The sequence below is a fragment of the Ischnura elegans genome, chromosome 2 (assembly GCF_921293095.1).
Source record: "Ischnura elegans chromosome 2, ioIscEleg1.1, whole genome shotgun sequence".
NCBI classification, from domain to species: Eukaryota; Metazoa; Arthropoda; class Insecta; order Odonata; family Coenagrionidae; genus Ischnura; species Ischnura elegans.
The window spans coordinates 30750407-30766488 of NC_060247.1; the positions used below are offsets into that span (position 1 = coordinate 30750407).

The 16082-nt window shown below is 39.3% G+C and overlaps 1 protein-coding gene across 6 annotated transcripts in view; it reads right to left on the reverse strand.

The window, feature by feature from the left end:
• The window catches only part of LOC124153520 (rho GTPase-activating protein conundrum), a 230020-nt gene that overhangs the window by 159776 nt on the left and 54162 nt on the right, over positions 1-16082 (reverse strand). For 4 of the 6 annotated variants that reach the window (XM_046526739.1, XM_046526736.1, XM_046526738.1 and 1 more), the window contains exon 2: positions 5742-5806. The exons of the other annotated variants lie outside the window; for them this stretch is intronic. The gene's annotated coding sequence lies outside the window, so the exon portion shown is untranslated. The remainder of the gene's footprint in view (positions 1-5741; positions 5807-16082) is intronic. 6 annotated transcript variants of the gene reach the window in all.

Consider the following 16082-nt stretch of genomic DNA (forward strand, 5'->3'; position numbering starts at 1 on the left):
ACAAGACGCAGATTAACCAGAAAGTTTCATAATTTTTCAATGATCGAAATCAGCTGTCCAACAATACCCTACCTCAGAAGGCGCCAGACGACAACCTCGTCTGGAAATAAAAGATACCTGCCCTCACGGCTTAACAACTCCGGACGCCTTAGGACAGCGTGGCTGGTCCTCATTATTAAATGGCCAATGGGAAGGGCGTGAAGGAGAGCCTACGATCGTCCTTCGATGGCATTTGGGAGAGCCAGAGGAGGAGAAATATTGGAATGGGGAGAACGACGCATTAAGCATATGGGGCGGGAGAGGGGCATTGTGGGAAGGGTGGGGGGAAGGTGAAGGCAGGAGGAAGGTTCTTCACATTTCATATTTCTCCTTAGGGACGTCCTTGTCCCAGTGGCGCCCCCTCCACCCATAATGGCCACCTACACCCACCGTATTGGGGCACCCATTTTCCGAATGGAAAACGTGGCGATGGAAAAGGATACTCAAGATCAAGTGGAAGGATGAAGAGAATACGAGGAGTTATTCATAAGACAAGGAGGAACGGCTGAAAAAGACCTGCCCTGAAGTATTAGGATGAATAGATTCGTTATTCAAGGGAAGTAAATTAGTCGGCTTGAAAAGATTTTATCATTGCATAAGTTACAATTTGGCAACTGGCCAGGTGGTAACATGTATATACAAAAAAGAAAAACACAACATCCCCACAGAGTCACATATCAACTAGACAGTTGTACAAATTTTAAAATCTAATTCAAATTTCTAAAAAATTAATTACTTTTTCAGCTTTTTCTTAAATATTTTTACATTACTAGGAAAGGGCTCAAGTAACTGCTGGCAGGTGAATGGATTAGAGAGTCAAACCATTCTCAAGATTTTTGACCGATGATGATGATAATGATTACAAGAAGAAAGGGCCTTATGGAAATAGAGTTGGGCGCCGAACGAACCGAAATCAAATTCACAACGCGACGCTGCCGCCGACTCAGCTGCTGATTACATACATGTCCATCAGAATATATTTGATACTGAAACATATACTAAACGTGTTATCTTAGTTTCACACTTAAATACCCTCGAAACTCGAAATTTTTAATCGTTAGTGTCTTATTGGTGACTAATCGTAACTGACCGGCGAACCGCACGCCACTAAAATGTGCGCAGACGCTGCCGTTATCGAATTTTTACTTTCGACGCCCAAAACTATTTGCTAAGAAGACCAATCCATTATGATGAATAGGTGAAAATATCTACGGAAAATCTCTAGAGGCTGACCAAGACAAGAGCTAAAGGCCGGAGTTAGGAAAAAAAATTCTGGGGTGTGATCATTTGGTAAAGGCGGGGATTCATTTTGAGGGGGTACGCTCAAGACCGTACAACGTACAGCCCCAGTATTTCGGAGGGAGAGGGTATGAACTCCAATACCCCACCCGCTCGCTTCGATCTTTCATGTACTTACCACTTCAAAATGGATTTTCGGGTTAAAGGATGCACAGAACTAGAATTGACACTTACTAAGAGAGAGATAGGAGGTGTGCAGTAAATCAATCTTTGAAATGCAACATTATTACTAAGACTATAAGGAGAGAATAAAAATTTGCTAGTTCCACAATAATTTATTCATTCGCGACCGAAGGAGTTACATCAAGTAACGCTTCAAACAATTGCTATTATTACTACGCTTGAGGGCAACTGACAACAAGACGCTAATCTCTGTGGTTTGACAAGGAGGAAGTGTCTCCTCAAACCGACAAAGCACCTTCCGCGACGGGACACATGAAATTCGAGACAAGGTGGAGATGACAGATCGATTCCACTCAATTCGACAGCCCAGTCGTTTCCTTTACTCGCACCGACGGCGACCGCACGGGGTCAGGTATTACGCCCAAGGCGCAATTTTTCACCCCAAACGAGTGTGAAACACAAGCTGTCGCCGGCTTTCGCGCCTTAATTAAGAACGTAGAGTCGGCCCTGCGTTTCCCCCTTCAAAACGTCACGACGCATAGCATTCCCGAGACTGAAACTTTCCCAATCTTCCTTCTCTATCTCCCACCTCCGCCAGCTTCTCCCCGCGCCTCAGGGTTTATTCACACGATCTGAATCGAAGTGCACTCGTGAAGACTCCTTTGTCAAGCTGGTTAGGATTTGATAGCCGCCAGCTACGCTGGACCTCAATGTACACATAAAGAGTACGGTCAAGGTGGTCGTACATTAGCCAAAAGCTGGCGAGTTTAACTACCATGGAAGAATAATAAATACGCAGTAACCAACCAGTTGATTAAGAACCTAGGTAATGACACATGGCACATTAAAATAAAATGTTATTGCTCTTTTCCACAATAATTTTAATGCGTATGCAATTCCATTTCCTCATAATGCACATCAAACACTTTCACCAAGCTGGTTTATAAACTACAAAATTAATTTTATATTCCGGGTAATAATCAAGATACAATTACGAACAACAATTCCAAATATTTTGAATGTGTGTACGCATAAAAATGATTGTGGAAAAGTGAAATTACATTTTATTTCAATATGATGAACCTCCACTACATCACGCCTGTATCGGTAGCATTTATTCGGGACAAATTTCGTGCCGAGTCCTGGATCGATCAATTAAAGGTTGTGTGGAAGTTACTACGCATTTATGATTCTTTATGATGCATATCAAACACTTTTAAAATATCTGTTCTCTCTGAAATTCTTTTTGGGTAATAATAAAGACACAATTACTAACAACCACTCCTTAGATTTGGAATAAATCTAAATATTTTAATAAGAAAGTGATTTATCAAAGCGATTGTTCAAAAATTCTTACGAAACTTTTATACTCCTATACACTCACCCAGCCGTATTTGTTTAAAAAACTACCGACACTGATCACCCATCAGACGCCTTCCTAGATAACATAAATATTTACAGTTCTCGGTAACCCTCGGTCGATTTAAACACGTTAAGTCTCCCCTCGAACAAAGGCAGGCAGTAAATTCATGGCTAGAAGAGATAAGAACCTATTGCCACAGTCACGCTCTTTTCAGATTTGGCCAAGAGTGTATGCAACGATGCCATTTTGCTGGTGAAATAACGATATTAAATGAAAAAGGTTTGAATTTATCTTGAGAAGCAAAGCATACCTACCATCATATATTTTTCTTAAACATAAGGTAACATTCTTACCTTTAAAAAGTTAAAAAATACATTCACTTCTTCCAAAATGCTTACTGACGCAAATTATCATTAAAAACTTCATTTATGGTTTTGAGATTTTAAGGGTAATGGTTAATTTTTAACTCAACCATCGCACAGTGGTCTGAAATCGAAAAAAGCTGGACAAAAGTCCAAAATGACGTTTTTTGAGATAGAGACTTCAAACTTGGCTTAAATACGTATAAATGATTACCAACTATAGATGTATGTGCCATTTTACATCAATACGATCCGTTACTGAGATACAGTGGCCCAAACATGACCAACTTTTTAAAAACACGCGCGGTCTCGTTTTTCTTCAGAAACCTTTAAATTTAAGCAGGTGGTGTTGCATTGGCATGATTTTTATGGAATAAAAAACGCAATATTCCAATGAATTGATGTTTTTCCTATACTTTCCATGAACTTTGAAGATTTTGGTTCTCATGTGACTGGTTTTACAACGCAAAATGGCGGACCCGTTTTTCACGTGAAATTTGACATAAAGTAGACATTATCTTTCGTTTACGAAATATATAACTCAGGAAATTCACATCACGGTGTAAAGTAGAGATTTCTTAAGAATACTAAGCAGAAATCTTGGAAAACAATCTGCGACGAAGGTAATGAGAGCGATTTTTCGATCGCGAGTCAAGGCTGAGCTACACGCCGCGGGACCCTGAGGCTCGGTAACCGAGGTCGATGTTTCAAGTTTTTTGAAACTTTATTCTTGAAAATCGTCATTTTAAGCACAGAACCTAGTCATTAATGACCTAAAACACTATATTGATGGGAACCACATCAACAATCAACCACATGGGAAATCGACATAGCAAATGAATGGGGAGACTTAAGATATTTGATAAATATTTATCTCGAGAAATCGAAGAATTGGGAACAAATAACGCTGGAGAGTAATTGGGTCGGGAATAATTGGAAACCAACGGAAAACCGGCAGTGACCCTGAATACAAACACGCTTCCACTCAGTTACCATGGTAATAAGGCAAAAATGAAACAAAATGGCTAATTTTTCAGGCTAATTAGGCAACCTTAACGCACAAGAAGGTAATTAGATCATCCATATGGTATCATATCCCAAAATACAGACAGTGATCACCCAAAAGATTCCTCAACATCACTAATAGAGAAACATTTTTTGTCGGAAAGAGGCAGATTAATTTTCTCGTGCTTTTAAAAGTAAGAGCGCTGCACGTGGTCGATATGAATTAGTGATTAACATCCATGTGTTGCCATTACTTTCATCTGTCGGGATTATTAAAAACGTTCCCATAGCGCGATCATTCTCGGTTGCTTAAAAATTATCCATTCACATCGCCAGCGAAAACTGTGGCTTGACCACTGACCTACATCTGCGCCGGCCTTACGAGTTTTAGAATCACGATTCAGGCGACGAAAAAAGATCAACAAACAGCCAACACAACTCGGCCTCACCGGACCTTGGTCAGTGTCACGCACTAGAGCAACTGCGATTCAATGGTATACTCAGACGAAGTTTTCTCGGGTTTCCGACCGGCTGAGACATCCCTTCACGTACGAAGCATCGAGGTGCATCAAGTTCAAGATGACAAGATAGTGGTGAGCCAGCTCCTTCCCGATGAAGCTTGATTCATGTCACAATAATGGCGCATTTTAATCGGTTTTCAAAAATTTCGGCAGCGTGACGATGAGGAGAGAGCGATCGATTTATTTCACACATCTGCGACGCAAAACTTATAATCACGAAGGATAGCACTGAAAAGTTGTGAATTTTACAGAACCCATAATCATGAAGATAAATGTTTATTAACAAGCGTAATGATAGCATATTTATTCGTGAAATTCGAATCGGTCTGCCCATCAGCTCCGCGAGTAACCCATTTTGAAAACCCATGTAAAAGCGCCGTGGGTGACATCCTGACAACATATGCAGAGGAAGACTGGAGACCCTAACTTTTTATATTCGTGGTCACATTCCTAGTATACAAGAATTCATTCCCCAAGGTCGAGGAATGTGACAGAGGAAATAGCGAATACGATAATGTCCCACCTTACAAGAAAACCAAAAGAAGTTGCTCCTGTGAATTTACTGGAAAGTATCAGATCTTGAATAATCTCCTGTGTTCTACATAAGGGGCTTTAACATTCCAGAACCAATTTCGTGGATTCCTAACATTCCATTGCAGAATAACAGTAGGAAATTTAAAAAAATGAATTATACTTCTCATGAATTCATCATACTTTTCATTGTTATTGACCGCGAGTACTTTGCTTCCCGGGATCAAGAGGAGAACATTAGCCTTCGTATATATTCCTAAATAATTTATTGACGTACAAGAGGATGAAAACACTGACTTCTCGACACTGAAGGCAAAACACCAGTTTCCGAAAAGTTAAGTCACCAAAATTACTCTTATCCTCATTAGCTACACAATTTAGTATCAAAGTTACCAATAATTATTTACATTCTCACTTAAAAATACTTCTAAATACGCGAGCATAGCGAACTTAAATCATAAAGCATAATAGGTCATAACTATTGCCATAAAAACTTACATCAGAATTCAGCAAAACAGCAGCTCTTCGAAATTTCGAGTTCAAAGTTTTCGGGAATTCATGGCCTAAAAGCAAAAGAATAATGAAATCATAAATAAAATCGTTCAACAGACATGAAAAATAAAAATAATTGCAACAAAGGACAAAAAAAATAAAAATTATTCATCTTAATTCCGAATGATGCGAAAAAATACGTACTAATCAATAGTAATAACTTAGATGCGCCGCATTTTCCGGTGATTGTAGAGACAATTTTTTTCTAAATGAACCACAAGGTTAGATAAATGCGCCACAAAGTTGACAAAGAATAAGAATACGAGGGTTAAAGACGAGTTGCGGGCAATGGCCTTCCGAAACACGCGAATGCTGATTCATTTCAGAGAAGGTTTGAGGTCAGATGACATATTCCCACTCCAGGAGTGCGGATAGGTGTTTTGGAAAACACTTTGTCTTTAATGAAGCCGCGAAAGAAAATCGAAAGCAAACGAGGAAAATGGACAATCATCAGGAAACCCACGTCGTCCCATTTGATGCGGAGTAAATATTACAGGACTTCATCGATGCATCACACGATAAGCAAGCATTTTTTTTTTAATGACGCGGAAAGAAAACGACTAAGAGGACGCATCACTCCCCCTCGCCCTTGTCTTTTTTTGGCGATGCATTACTAGTATAAGACTTTCAACTCTAACTATTGATTTAAAGCTGTTTTCTTAAAAATTTCAGAGTGAAAAGACTAGACCCGAGCCAACATTTGCTGCAACCTAAAATTTCAACTCGTTATTTTCACGAAAATTTCTACACTCTAGATAAAAAGGAAAAGGGTCTATATTATGCGTCATAAAATTTTCTGAATTTTTAAAATAAATATAAAGGTATGAAAAAAGACCAGTCGAGTGGGAATGATGCGTCCTTTAAAAAAAATAAGCTATCTTATCGCAGAAGATACTTTCAAAATTGACTGCTTAACTGACAGTGATTAAAACTGATGGTAACACAGGCCCGTCTAATCGGTTACCAAAAACTCCTCATCGAAATATGGTTACTATTATAGAATGTTGCTTGAACATTACATCACGGCTGAATCAGTTGAATTTATTGCTAGAACAACTTTCTTTAGAAAAAAATATACGACTACATAATATTATACAATGCTACAAATAAGTATTTTCTATCTGAAAGGAATAATTTCATAGTCGATACCAGGAATCGAAGGAAGCTAAGTAACAGCAGCAACTGTACGCACGCAGGTCCTCGTGACCATAGGAATACCATAATATCTATTAAGATTGGCACTACAGTAATACTCTCTAAAAAGATGAACTATGGCTCAGAAAACAAAGTAGGAAGTTGACCTATAAAGTGAAGAAGATGCATTGAAAGGTTAAATTATCATATTATCCAATAAAGGTATGAATCTTATCGAGATAAATTCATATTAAGCTCAGGTGCTGTACATTTTACGTGAGAGCCCATTCGGCATTTATTGAGACTGAAAAATACCATAGTGAATAATTGACCGCGAGAAAACAAGAGTTGGCCGTAGTAGAATTCTCTTGACAGTGTGCTGGAGTAGCGCAGAGAGTTTCTCGTTTCCTGTGAGTGTCGTCAAAACTTCCTGTCGGGAGCTATCATCGTCAAGATATATTCGGAGTCGCTTTCCTTAGAGCACTAAGATATGTCTCCAACGGATATACTCAGAAGAGCTTGAAATGAATTGCGCTGTCAAGAAGCTTTCCGAGAAATCATTATTTCCGTTTTAGAAGTATGCTTACAATGCTCTTGCACCAAGACACTTACGATGCCTTTTAAGGCACTTAGCATCGTCCTTTAACGGTTTAGTAGGTAGCTCCCGGCGATTTATTCTGGAGTAAAAAGTAGACTCTTCATGAATATCACGGATACCAAGACCAAAATGGAAATACGTACTATGAGGGACTTTTGTAAGCTTCAAGAGCTAATATCTGTGGTTGTCATATACCATAAGCGGGGTTTTTCATGTACGTTTAGGTTTCGAAACTACGATATAACACGTAATACCACACAAGATACTAACGCGGGGTGAGAATGTTTTGTATAGTACGTGCATTGTGTGTTGATTAAATGCAGTGAGAAAAAATGAATTTTATCGAAAAACGTGTATTCATAAACTTAAATGAATAAGACACAATGAAAACGCTATAGGTGTTCGTACAATAAAACCCCACAAAGCATCGCTACACAACACCCTTTTTGCATATGCGAAAATATAAATCAGCCGGATGATTTAATAAGATGATTTACTATACATTAACAAAATTTAACATGTAATCACGTCGGAAGGTGCCTCTCGAGTCAAGTTGGCTGAAACATTTAAAAACATGACGAGTAACCTGGATCATGAAGCGTCATATATTATTATTTCATCCTTCTACGTAACATTACATCCTTCTACGTAAGTGACAATGCTTCACAAAGGTTGCATTTTGCAGTCACTACCATTATTAATACAATAATGCATAAAAGGTTTACCACTCCTACTAGGTATACACCGAAAGTTTTGACCCAGTTCTATCCTTGCGGAACTGATGAACTTCTTTCGTTGGCTAACGGGCGCAATGTCCGTAGAACAGATGCTTATCGCACGAGTATTCAACGTTCCTGATGCAGAAAAACTCCTCGTCGCTTGGTTGCGTAATTATTCTATTCCACAGGTGTGTGTCAAATAAAATTACAGCACAATAAACATTTCAAGTAAAAGGATAAATAACTGTAAATTAAACGTTAATAGTGTATTCCACCAAAAGGAAAATATTAATATTTCGTGAGAAAAATATTCTATTTTGCTCACAGAATTTTCCAAGCATAATCTTCTAAGATTAAATTGCTGAATTATAGCGACCAAATACAACCTATCTCCATGGATTAACAACTTTTTGCGAATGAAATTAGAATAAATGTCATTCAATTAGCGTACATATGAACATATTAAGGGCAGGGAGGTGCAGAGGCTAGAAGGATATGACGTATTCCGATCGATTATAGCTCGTCTGTGGCTAGAAGATGACTGATTGAATTCAGATTATCTCAGAACTGATATCTTACAGAGGTTACTCTCGTTTAAGTTGCAACAGTTAAAATTAGAACATTAGCGAAAATTAAAATATAGGTGTGAAGGTTTCCAAGGTGTTGTGTAGTGAATGACAGTATCTTCTCGGGTTTCCCACCGTGTTCGTTGATTTTAAAACAAACAGTTTCGCCGGCTTTCCAACCGGCAAAAATTGCTGCCATTAAAATCAACGAATGCGGTGGGAAGCACAAGAAGATGCTGTTATAAATAGGTATTTGAAAGAATAAAAAAAAGGATTAATAATCCATGGTAGCCTAAACAAACTGTGATCATCGTCAAAATTAATTTAGAGCAATATTACAGAAACTCACATATCCTAGATGGCGTGAAGAATGTTAGCAGATGACCAAGAAAATTGCGAAAAATATTCCAGAAGCTATGCATTGAACTATTACAATTTCCGTTGCTTAGCCGCACGCTGTTGAGGCTGGGCAGTCGAATGAAGCTCACTAAGCGGCTCCACGTGAAATGAAGACGATGATACACACAGTGTATACCACCGCAACAATGCCGTTTTAATTGCAAGGACTGCGGAAGTGCATGCAAGCAGCGAAAGTTCGTACGTATGAATTCACGAGAAGAGGTAACGGCTCTTTTTTTTTAAAGAGGTAGATGGGATGGCGTGAAAACAATTCCCTGCGTAACACTTCATCGGCTTTGTTTTATGATGAAACACGACCAATACATTCGAGCGAAACAGATGGGAAGGCAAGAAACTGATTAAACCAAAGAATATGGCTTGGTTTTCTTATCATGGGTAGTAAGTAGTAATCTAAGGGATGACTTTCCTTCTTCCAAAATAGGAAGGATATGCATCTGACGAAATCTTTTCCGGCGTAAAAATTAGAGCCGCAATTTATAAAAGCTATTTCGTCCTACGGTCGCTTTGATAGATCGTCGTGAAGGGAAAAACGAGCAATTAAAAAACATCGGCATCGTATATAGGTGTGGTGATAAAATTAAAGAGCGTGGGTTTATGGGAATGCAGCGCAGGATTTATAAATCCAAAAAAACAGTCATCTTAACCACCATTCCCACTGGAAAAGATACAACACCCATGAAACATAAATTAGGCACGTGGGAGAATAGGGTACATTCTAGCCACATATTTAAGCGACGTTGCCTGCGTTGGTTGGTAACGCTGCTTATAGTTATAATTAGAGGCAATCCAGGACAAAGACCAATTCTGAAACCCAACAACTCCAAGCGAGGGGACTCCGACGAAAAAGTGAAAACGCACTCATATCCTCAATAAAGGGGCGTTTTCAAAGAGGAAATTTGGAGCAGCTGGCTACTATTAGACATGAATTTCACACCAGGGTCACTCGTTACATTAAGCGACCTTGCACTGGACAGAACTGGCTCCAACGAGAAATTTTAGGACAAGACATACGACCGAGAGATATGAAATATGGAGCATTTATACTTCTTAATCGATAATCTCAACCACCCTAACCCCGAGAGTAAAAAAAATAGTCAATTGAAACGAACACACAATTTCTCAGGTCTGACAATGAGAATAGTTACGCGGAAACATTTGGTATTTTCAGTCGTACACGCTTTTCAAGCAATTATTTGTACTATCAGCACAGATTACCCAATATTCTCACTAACATATCGAATAAACAATGCACTACATCTAAAAGAGTGCCTAGAAATGATTACTCGTTTAGATTGCGACAATCCCTTTTATTTGAGTATATTATTTCCACTTATTTTTCTCACTCTCACATCATGGCTGATTTTTCTTTTAAATCAACAGGCATTCAGATTTCAATTGATAGCCCTTTAAATAGGGGAAAAACACTAGACTTGACTCACCTGATATAACATCACGGTTTTTCCTTTTTAGTAATAGCACTTATTTTGAACACTAAGTATATGATAACTGTATATATCAAGGAGCAATAGCCCGTAACCAAAACTCTTTAATACCCACAAACATAATTGATTCAAGTAGTTAATATTATGCTCCACAGGACAGATTCACACGAAATTTTTACGTCTTTCAGTGACTTATTTTTCTTGACCATCCCATCACTTAAAACATTTTAAACCTAAATGATGCATAAAAGTATGTAAGGCACAGGTGTAGGGATGCAGACGACATGTGGACTGGACGGACCAAATTACCCTCTCCCACGATACACGCACTTGGGAAATCCCATAAAATAGCGCCCATCCGCTTTATTCGACCGCACATCGTAAATCTGAACCCACCAGGGCACTCACAAACAGGGGAGCCCACACCCATCCATGGTAGCGTTCCTTCTCGCCACCCGGAGATTAAAAATTATGTCCCACGGGGAAGACTTCAATGGGGAACGGTCCACGACATTAGGTTTTTTTCCTCAAGAGCTGTCCCCGCCGCTGTCCCGACAGTAAAATTGCTTTCTTTATAAGGACCATAACAGATTCGAAATCCATCCCTTTCGAGCCATAACCCATCCCCTTGCCCGGAAATCCTCGCCCCGTCTTAATCGTCCTCCCGTCCTTAGGGGACTTTGGTACTGGGGGATGGCGGTCCGGAGGCCACGGGAGGCATCGCTCGGCTCCCAGCGCGCAACTGTTCCACCGAAACGTTTCATCGACGAATACAGAATATGGACGATCATGAACGAAAACGAAGCAATCACAGAAATAATGATCCCACCCATAGTGATATCAAAACAATGACTCTAGTGGACACAGGTTCAGAAAACACTTTTATCAGTGAGTAATTGTTATTTAAGAATTCTACCGATTGAGGTAGGTTTCTATGGAGTAGTTAAGAAGCATTCTGGCAGCCTCCCCCTCCTACATGTGCTTCCCTCTTCAATTCACAGTAAGGCCTACTCCCTTTCATTCTACCTAAAAATCTAAATCTCTTCCTTCCTCGACAACCCAACAAAGAGTAATATTCTGAAGAAAGCGTACGGAGGAAAAAGAGCGACCTTTAGCCAAACTCTGTCCCCGCCAGGCAACCACGCTTAACATAAAAAAAACGCTCACTCACACTTCAAAAGCATTAAAAATTGATCTATTCCGTGGCTGAAATATTGGATAAATTACTAACGCACCTATTTTACGTTAAGGGCTGTAGCAGATCCGAACTGCACCCCTCACATGCCCTACCCATCCCCTTTGCACGAAATCCCCTCTGTCTAAATCGTCTTTCCGTCCTCTAGGAAAATTGGGGTGGAAGGCGGGAGGAGGGTGTCAGTGGAGGGGTCCACCTTGTGTCCCAGCGTGCACCTGTGCCGCCCAAACGTTTCATCGATGAATATCGAATATGGAATATAATGGACGAAAACAAAGCAATCACAGCAATAAGATTCCCACAGATAGTGGTATCTAAACAAAGACTACTGGATACAGGTTCAGAAATCTCTAGTATCAATGAAAAATATTTTGAAGGAAATTTTGAAAGAAATCTCCCTACCCATTAGGCTACCACGCTAAACATTATAAAAACGCTTAATCACGCTTCATAAGCATAAAAAATTGATCTATTCCGTGGCTCTCGTATTGAATAAATTGCCAGCGTATCTATGTTTACGGATCCGAACTGCACCTTTACACGGCCAACCCATCCCCATTCCACGAAATCCTCTCCCTGTCTTAATCGTCTTCCCTCCTCAAGGAAATATGGGGGGAAGGCGGGAGTCGGTAGAGGGGTCCATCTTGTGTCCCAGCGCGCACCTGTGCCGCCGAAACGTTTCATCTCAAGGTCCCTGCCGCAAGATTCTTCCAAGGAGCCGTGCGTGAGCATGGACCGAAAATCCCTCGACTCGACAGGACTCTCATCAATCTCCCCCGCTCCGCTCCGCCCCCTCCGCAGCCGCCACAAAGCTTCTCCTCCTTCGGCGCACGATTCCTCGACCCATCGCTGCCTTGGTTGGTATGTATTCGGAGGAGGAGGCGAACGACAACTAAGGTCACCCACGTCGTCGAGGAAGGAAGGCAGGAAATAAACTCAGCGACGGTAATTAGTTAGGACACAGAATAAGGACCTATAGAAGTAGGTAAGGTAGGTACTTCCGTAGGTCCCTATTCTGTGATAGGGATGAGCTGATTCCAAATGTCTATTCGATTGGAAATGACTCGATTCCACCGACTCTCGGAAACGGAATCTGATTCGAGAATGGATTGCCTAAAGTCGATTCGAATTCCATCGATTCTAGTAAGATAAATTTTTGAAAATAGACAATCATCTTGGGTATCTTCTTTGAAAAAGTTTTCGCAAAATGCACATTCTTGGGTTCTCACTAAAGAAAGTGTAGAACAAATATTGTTATAAAATATTGATGTAAACGAATTATAAATACTACTTTAGTTGTATTTTCATGTACGCACTTAAGCTTTGTTAGTATATATTATCAAGGTAACACAAAATGAGCTACACTATATGTAAAGCATAATGTATTATTATTTTGGATGGTAGCCTCAAACAGATTATCCTTCGCGACTACCTAAAATTACTCAATTTTGCTATTGTCATGTAATTTGTGTGTGGAGCATTAAAATTATTTATTATTGTTATTATTATTATATTAAAGCCCACCACACACCTGAGCTATTGTGCACTGTTCATCAATAAGTTAACAATTATTTCCTGAAACAGTTTAAGTATTCGTTTTTTAATTAATGCTGAGGACTTATTTATTATAATACTAATGCGCTATCCTTAATGATATACTTTTTGGGCCACTTCACCGCGTGTGTTAAATTATTCTATTAAATTCTAAAATTTTAATGATAGCAATGCTACTGACAAAATTAATATCCCACCCATTAGTGTGAATAATAATCGATGGAATTGGAATAAATAATCTGGAATCGATTTGGAAGAATCGAAATTGGAATCGGAATCGAAAAAAAGTGGCATCGACAAATCCCTAGCGGTTAGCCTACGCTGAAAGTAACGCACCAAGGGGACCAAGACTTATTTTCTCATCCTTTGGGAGAATTAATGGTGAAAATAATCGAACGCGAATCCTCTAAAAATTTTGATTGATGCCGGTTTTGTACCAAGGACCTCGGGTTGGAACAAAGATGTGCGCATCAAGCCTTCTGCAGCGAAAAAACCACACAGCGGCGCCGACGTAGTCTCTCCTCAAATTGAGATCGTCTATTTACGAGAATATATTCAGTACAAGGATGGACATTGCACACTCGATATTTTTCCTCTTGGATTTTCAATTCTCAATTCTTGAAACTCAACAATAATTCGTAGGTGAGTAATGCGTGAAGCATACCCGAACACTGCAAAAACTACCCCTGATACGCCACCGCCCTTGAATTTTTACCATCGGCGCACATGCGTTAGCTGGAATACCAGCCCTCAACCCACTATAAAAAGCATTTTACTACGGATATTTTAACTATAGTCACGTGTTACACAGATATAAAAGGTCGAATTTGGAAATAGTGCCTTCAGATGCAACCTAGCAGAAATATAATTCATGGAAATTGAGCCAACTAACCAAATTGTTGCGACCACTCATTTCAACGTCCTTCCGGGTAGCATCTTCCTTTCATCAAATGCTATGGCGTCATGAGACGTCATCGGCAATGAAAGTTTTAAAGCTTGCAATTACACGAAGTTTACTTCAAAAACACGATTCGGGTTTCGATGTTGAATGAGATCATCCACTGAAGGCCAGATGATGAAAGGAAAATTCGTGAGATCAGGACAGTGAAAAAGAAAAAAAAACAAACTTTATCGTCTCCACTACGCTTTGTTTTTATTCTAAAACGTTGGCTTGAAAATAATGAAAACAATGTTCGTGCTTTGACAAAAAAATCGTCAGAAATCAATAAGTTCAACAGGTCCACACTTAAGTTTTCAAGTATTTACCTCTAAAAATATATTTAAAAGCAAGTCGTAAGGCTCTTAATTATTTTTTCATTAATTTGTCTCCAAACAAACTCAATATATGCAATTGATCCCAACTTAGAGCTTGTTCCGTTTAAATAATTTTCATACTGATATCAAGACAAAGTCTGAATAACATAAGCATTTCAGGGGCTTCTATAAGTTAGTAATAGTAATACTAATCCAGTATTTTCAAAAAGCAACACTTGTTTGCGATATATTGGATGCATGTTTTCTCGGACAATGCTTATACAAAATTACAGATCAGGCCACAACTAAAATTTTAGGAACAGTTACTAAAGCTCCTCCACTGAAATTAGAGCAGTAGAGGTAGGCCTCATCTGTAGAGAGAGTCAATACTTTAGATGTCACTCGACAATAATGGAAATATGAACAGACTATCTATTATAAACGATCAAGCAAAATAATAACGGCCTTTCTTATGTCTCTCCGTAAAACAAGTAGAGCTTAACGCGAAAATCCCTCTCCGACCTCAATTATTTACTAATCTCTCCAAGTGAAAATGTAGAGGGCTAACTATTTTAAAGGCATGCCCCATTAACAATACATGCCTTCAACAATCACATGAAAACAATGAAGAGGGTGAGAAGCCAAGAAGTACAAGTGATTTTTTTCCAAACAGAGTTCGGTACAGAAATTAGAAACAAAAAGAAATAAACTAGATATTTATAAGTGCATTTGATTTTTCACTCGATTTCAGCACAAAACAGAGACTCACTCGCATCCTTTGACCATCAAGTTTTTGTGTATTTCTTCTTTCAATTTCTGCTCCTAACTCTATTTAGCTTTTAGATGAGGTACGGAGGAGACAGAAGTTATGGATGGAGCGAATACTTAGCGGGGAGGGAAAATGGTGTTAGAGGGTAAAATGTTAGGGAAACGAGGGAGGGGAAGGAAAATAATAGGATTTTTAGATAGATTGAAAGGAAGTAGACCTTACAGTGAATTGAAGAAGGCAGCGCTGGAAGGAAAGGGAGGCTCCCAAATCACTTCTTTAGTACTCCATGGAAACCTACCTTAATCGGTAGAATAATATAATAATAAATAAATAAATTCTGTTTAGAAAAAAAAACACTTATACCCCATGGCTTCTCACCCCCTCAATTTAAATATATTACCGGGTCATCCAACTTTTTATGAACGCGAGTGCTTTCATTGCTTTTACTGTGAAGGGCTAACATTAGGCATTCGCGATTAATTACGAAGCCCGGCATTTTTAAATAATAAAATATGGAGCAATGCGTATTTCAGCGAAGAAAGCCCCAATGAAACTTCTGCCGAAGGAGCACATATAGCCCTGCTAACTACAACACCCACCCATTCCCATGCCTTCACTTTCGTGCACACAACCCCC